We start from the raw sequence: 6,461 nt of genomic DNA, 5'->3' as shown, positions 1-6,461 counted from the left end.
TACATGTTTGCAGTACATAATGAGTACACTCCTTGTGGGGACTTGATACATGTACACAAAACATCCCAGTGCTTCTGTTATCCCTTACCTTGCCCCTCTTCCCTCCTTCGAGCTCTTGATTCCTTTCCCAAATTTAAAAGATCTACCTCCCTACTTTAATTATCCATCTTTTATGTTGATCTTTATTTATGTTTTGGGTTTTTCATATAACAGAAACCATTGGGACATTTAACTTTGTGTGTCTGATTTATTTCACTTAACATTAGGAATTGAGATGCATCCATTTTCCTATAAATCAATTGTATATCTTTCTTTATGTCACACTAATACAGTACTCCACTGTGTATAAATACCACATTTTCTTTATCCATTCATCTGTTGATGGAAATATAGGCAGCTTCCAAGATTAAGATATTATGAACTATGCTTCTATAAATATGAGTATCCATGCATCACAGAAATATGATGTCTTTAACAATTTCTGGAAGACGCCTAGAAGTGGAATACCTTGGTCAGGAATTTCTAGTTTTAGTTTTATGAGGAAACTATATTACTTTTCATGGACTTTGTATTAGTTTACATTCCCACCAAGAGTGTAGAAAGTTTCCTTTTCCCCTCAAAGCATTACCAGCACTTGTTATTATTTGATTTTTTGATGATAGCCATTGTTTCTGGAGTAGGATCAGATCTCCATGTTGCTTTAATTTTCATTTATCTAATGGTCGCCTATATTGAACACTTTTTCATGTATTTATTGACTGTACTTCTGGGAAGTGTCTATCCATTTCAGTTAACCATCTTTTGATTGGGTCTTTTACTTTGGGAGATCTAATTTTTCTGAGTTACTTATATATTCACGGTATTAGTACTCTGAGGAATAGCCTGCAAATGTATTTTTTTCCAATTCTGTAGGTTGTCTCTTTATTCTTTTGGTTGTTTCCTTTGCTGTGCAGTAGCATTTCAATTGGACATTATTGCATTTGTTGATTCATGGTGCCATTTCTTGAGCTACATTGGGGTTCTATTCAGAACCTATGCCTATATCTTCCAGAGTTTTAATTTCCAGCAGATTAAGTGTTTTAACATTTATATCTTTTAACCAGTTTGATTTTAGTTTAGTACATGGTGAAAAATATGAGTCTAAGCTTGATTGTCTGCACGTGAATAGCCAATTTTCCCAGCCTGACTTATTAAAGAGGCTGTGTTTTTGTCCGTGTATGTTTTTTTGACCCTTTGTCAAAGATCAAATAGCTGAATTCCCCGAGGGTTCTCTGCATCCTCTATTCTGTTCCATTGAGATACATGTAGGTTTTTGTGCTATCACCATGCCTTTTTTTCACTGTAGCATTGTAATATCACTTCAGATTGGATTTTGCTATCTCCTGGTTTGCTTCTGTTACCATGACTGCTTTTGCTATTCTGGGTTTCTTCTGGTTCTGATATTTTCTTTGGTCTTTTTCAGAGTACTGTAGTTTTCATTTTAGAAGTCTTTCTCTTCCTTTGTTGGGTCAATCCCTATGTATTTAATTTTTCTTGATGCTACTCTGAGTGGGATTGTTTTCCTAATTTCTTTCTCAGTGAATTCATTATTGGTGCACAGAAATGCTACTGGCTTTTGTGTGTTGTTTTTGCATCTTGCTACATTGTTTAATTTGCTTGTTAATTCTAGTTGTCTCATGGTGAAAATTTTTTGAATCTTTTAGAGGATCATGTCATCTGCGAATAATGATACTTTGCCTTCTTTCTTTCCTATGTGTACACTTTTATTTCTTTCCCTTGCCTAATTGCTCAGACTATTGTTTCGATGATTATGCTGAAAAGGAATGGTGATGGTGTATATCCTTGTCTCGTCCTGATTTTATAGGTAAAGCTTTCAGTTTTTCCCCATTTAATATGATGTTGGCAAGTTTGTTATAAATGCCTTCTGATCAGTTTGAGATAATGTCCTTCTATGCTTGTTTTCTTTGGAGTTTTATCATGAATAGATGTTGGATTTTGTCAAAGGTATTTTCAGCATTGAGGTGATTATGTGATTTTTGTCCTTGGTTCTGTTTATGTGATGTTTTACATTTATTGAGTTACAGTGTTTTGGAATCAGGGTATTACTAGCTTCCAAGAATAATTTTGGAAATATTCATTCACACTTAAATGGTTTGAATAGTATTGGTCTTAGATCTTCCCTAAATTTCCTATAGAATTTAGGAATGAATCCATCAAGACATGGGCTTTTCTTAGTTGGTAGACTTCTATTAGTACTTCAATTTTATTGGCTGTTACTAGATTGTTCAGAGTTTGTGTATCTTCTTGGTTCCATTCTGGTAATTAACGTGTATCTCAGAATCTATCAATTTCTTCTGAGTTTTCCAATTTTTTGATGCACTGTTTTGGAAAGTAGTTGCTAATAATCTTATGCATTTCAGCAGTTTTTGTTGTGATTTCACCTTTTTCATTTCTAATTGAATTGATCCAGGTCTTTTATTTCCATTTTTGCTAAGTTTGTCTAAGGGTTTTTCTATTTTGTTTATTCTTTCAAACAACCAGCTATTCAATTCATTGATCTCTGAATTGTTATTTTAGTCTCAATTTATTTTATTTTTTATTTTTATTTTTTTTACTGGGCAGGTTTTTTTTTTTTTTTAAGCCAAGGATACTGACAGTATTCAGGAAAATAAAACAGATGAAACAAATGCTAAGAGACTGCGATGCCACATGCTATGCTGAACCTGACTTTATTCATGCTTGCCTAGGACAGGAGCAGATCATTTGGTAAAAATGTACAGTGAGAACAGAAAGTGTATTACCATGTACACTGTTAAACTACAATAATGATGTACCCTAACTACTTCCATGCACACGAGTCTAACATTACAGCTTTTTAAAAAATAAACACAATAAAGACTTCTAGGAGCATTTTATAATGAAGTAATTCCTAATTTTTCTTTGTAGATAGATCAATCACCTCCAAAATACAAATTCTTATACACAGTGAGTACTTTATTTCAAATGAACACTTCAGTATGTGGAGACAGCCTTGGGCAACGCTGATGGGACTTCAGCTAGGGAGGCAACAAACCATAGTGCCGAATGCATAAAGTGTAGTTGCAAATAAATTTTTTAAAACTAAGTTAACTTTTATCATTAAATACAGAAAATATACTGCTTTGCTAAAATAAATAAGATATGATGTATCAACACTTCACCGTAAGGAATGAACACCAGGGTGCGTACAGACGACAATGTGAGGACACACAATCCCTACCGTGGGCTTGGATGAACACAGGTCACACCGTGTAGCACTATGGGCTGTGGGATTTGCCACATATGTCAGCTACCTTGAGGTAGATAACACATGTGTACCAATTCCAGAACTCATTTTCAGTTGCTGCTGGCATCAAGTGTTTTAAGAATTGTGTACAGTATAAAAAACTTGAAAATACTAATGAATGAAAAATGTTTTAGGAAAAAAATAGATATTTCCATGCAGTTCTGTACAGTCTCACTGTGTAAGTTTCAAGGCAAGAGTTTGTTTCCTGGAAAACAGATCACTGTTCTAGGAGAGAATGTGTTTACTGGTCTTAGTGCATTTCTTTTGTCTCTTCCTACATTGCCTTATTTGCTCGATTCTTTTTTGTGTGCAAACGACATGCCAGGTAAAATGAAAATGATCTCACATGTAGAAAAAAAAAATCCGGATTTTTAAAACCGAGAACTGATAAAATCCTTACTAAAGGACACCATCTGATTCAAGTGAAAAAATGACTTAAACACTAGGAATAATAAAGACAAGACGCATTTGATGAAGAACACAGAAACATCCGCTGAGTGTTTAGTTCAGATGTCTCAGGATGCTGCTGTAGGTCTTCCGCGGCAGCTGCGGGAGGCCCATGCACTAGAGCTCCTTGTTCAGCAGCAGCTCCCCGCTGTGGTTCAGAAAGCCCTCCCGGCTGCCCCTCTCCACCGGAGTCCCGTCCTCGCCTGGCTCAGCTTCCAGCAGCTCAGCCTCCTCCCTCCTGCTGAAGAACCTGTCCAAGTAACTGGTGTATGTGTGCTCCTTCTCCACCTGCTCGTCCTTCCTGACCTCGCAGCAGAACTGGTCGATGAGGAACCGCTCCTCCCCGCCACCCCCGAACTGGCTGTCCCAGGACGACTGGTGCAGCTCCTCCAAGCTGGGCCAGGTTGGCTATGCCCTTCTCCTGCTTCTCCCGGCTCACTGACTTGGAGATCAGGCCCCTCAGCTCTAGCTGGGACACAAAACTATTCAAGTCATTCAGTTTGTCCACAACATCATCCGGCTCGTGCTGTGAACTGAGCTGAATAGTTCCCTCAATAAAGGAATCGAAATCAAAGCCCTGATTCTTTTCCCCCTCCTTCTTGGCCAGCTGCTGGGATGCCTCCTCTAGCGCTATCTGGGCCTTCACTAACCTGTTCCTCTCGCACTTGGACTTGCTCTTCTTATCGGGTTTCTCTCTGCTCTGCTCCTTCCAGTTGGAATGATCTATGATAAGTTTGAGCTCATAGTAATGGTTCGCCTCACTCTCCCTCCAGACAAAGCTATCTAAGATGTTGACCGTGCTTCGTAGTTATAGGTGTGGCCGCACTCCAGCTCACGGTACTTGTTCTCGTGGTGATCCAGGGACTGCCAGCAAGGCTCAACAGAGTAACTGGCATCGAAAACAGGGTCTTCCAGGTACTTCTCTGGGTCTCTGTCCAAGTACTCCCGAGGATCCACCTGTCCTTCTTCCTCATTGGTGACATCAGATAGGGCTCTGGGGTCAAGCTGCACCTCGTCGATATCGAAGTTGTGGTGTATGGGCCAATCATGCTCTGAAAACTGACAATCATGGTACCTCTCCCATTTGTAAATGTGGCTGTGCGTCTCGTCCAAGAGCAGAATGTCGTCAACTTCGTCCTTGATGTGGAATGGCTGACTGGAGACGGGCTCATCAGTGGGGAAGGCATACATGCTCATGTACGGGTGGGACAGGGCCTCCTCTGCCGTCAGCCGGTCCATGGGGCTGAAGATCAGGATCTGCTCCAGGAAGTCCAGCGCTTCTCAGCCGATCCCCGGCAGCAGCTGTGTCAGGGGCCAGTGCGGCTCGGTCATGTCACTCCTGATGTAGACGGGGATGATACTCAGCAGCTCCTGCCGGTCCTCCTCGTGCACGACTGGGATGGACTCCAGGATCAGCTGCATCTGCTCCAGCTCGTGCGCACCTGCAAAGAGGATTTTCCCAGTCAGCATTTCCGCAAAGATGCAGCCCACAGCCCGCATGTCAACGGCTTTCATGTAGTTATTAGGGGACAGCAAGAGACGTGGTGATCTGTACCATTTAGTGACCAGTCCTTCAGAAAGATGACCCTTGTGGGAGTAATGTGGGTCCATGATCCAGGTGAGCCCGAAGTCCCCCATCTTCAGCATCAGGTCCTCCATGTTGATGAAGAGATTGCCCGGCTTGAGGTCCCTGGCCGAGTGGATGTACTTGAGGCCGCGCTGCAGCTGGTACATGAACAGCCGAGCGTGCTCCTCCAGCAGGAGCCCCTGCTCCCGCACGCTGGCCAGGTCTGCCTCCACGTACTCCTGCACAATGTACATGCTGCTCAGCTCCGTCAGTGAGCCCACGTCGTCTGCCACCCAGCTGCCGCTGGGGCCCAGGATCTCAAACACCTTCACTCTGTTGTCGTGGTCCAGCTGTCGGATGATCTTGATTTCCCGGACAGCATGTTCGACACTCTGGCAATTGGTGAGGATAGTCTTCTTGATGGCTACTCTTTTGTCGCAGCCATTGTCTACAGCAGAAAAGACCAAGCCATTGCCTCCACAGCCCAATGGTTTTAAGTCCATGTATCGAGAGCCCAGATCAAAACCATGCGTGTTCACAAGACTTTCGAATTTCTCTGCCATTGTGAAACCCTCACTATTGCTTTTTCCTTTCCAATTAGTAAACTTGTGTAAACAGGAGAGAAAACTGGCATCAAAAGGAAAGAGCTCTCAAAGAGGAAGGAGAGAGATCACTGTGCTCAGCACGATGGTTTCCTGATATTCATCGCCTGTGCCAACCAGGCCCACCAAGTCCCCTGTGGGTTGAAAGCTCACAAAGCCCTACTGTAGAGAGAGAGGGCAAGGGAGGGAGGGGCTGCACAGGCCACGCCCCCAAGGTCACAGGCTCACCCCACGGGCCCCGCCCCGGCCAGCCTGAGCAGGAATTTCTACAGCCTGGAAGCGAGGGAGGGCGGGGCCTCCTTAGTCTCAATTTAATACATTTCTGCTCTGATATTTTAAATTTTCTTACTTGTACTAACTTTGAATTAGATTGTTCTTGGTTTTCTAGAAATTTAAACAATGTCATTAATTTATTTATTTTGTCTCATTCTGTTTTTCTGATATTGATATTCACAGCCATAAATTTCCCTCTTAGAAATTCTTTCATTGTGTTCCATAAGTTTCTGGTATGTTGTTCTGG

General features: G+C 41.8%; 1 pseudogene; it reads right to left on the bottom strand.

Annotated features, from left to right (window-relative positions):
• Positions 1 to 3,420: 3,420 nt before the first annotated feature.
• On the bottom strand, positions 3,421 to 5,928 carry LOC101722696 (mitogen-activated protein kinase 6 pseudogene; annotated as a pseudogene).
• Positions 5,929 to 6,461: the final 533 nt, after the last annotated feature.

The sequence above is a fragment of the Heterocephalus glaber genome, unplaced genomic scaffold (assembly GCF_053883595.1).
Source record: "Heterocephalus glaber isolate CG9 unplaced genomic scaffold, H.glaber_assembly_v1.0 deba00001586, whole genome shotgun sequence".
Lineage (NCBI taxonomy): Eukaryota > Metazoa > Chordata > Mammalia > Rodentia > Bathyergidae > Heterocephalus > Heterocephalus glaber.
The sequence above is the reverse complement of the archived record's forward strand: the minus strand, read 5'-3'. Positions and strand labels throughout refer to the sequence as shown.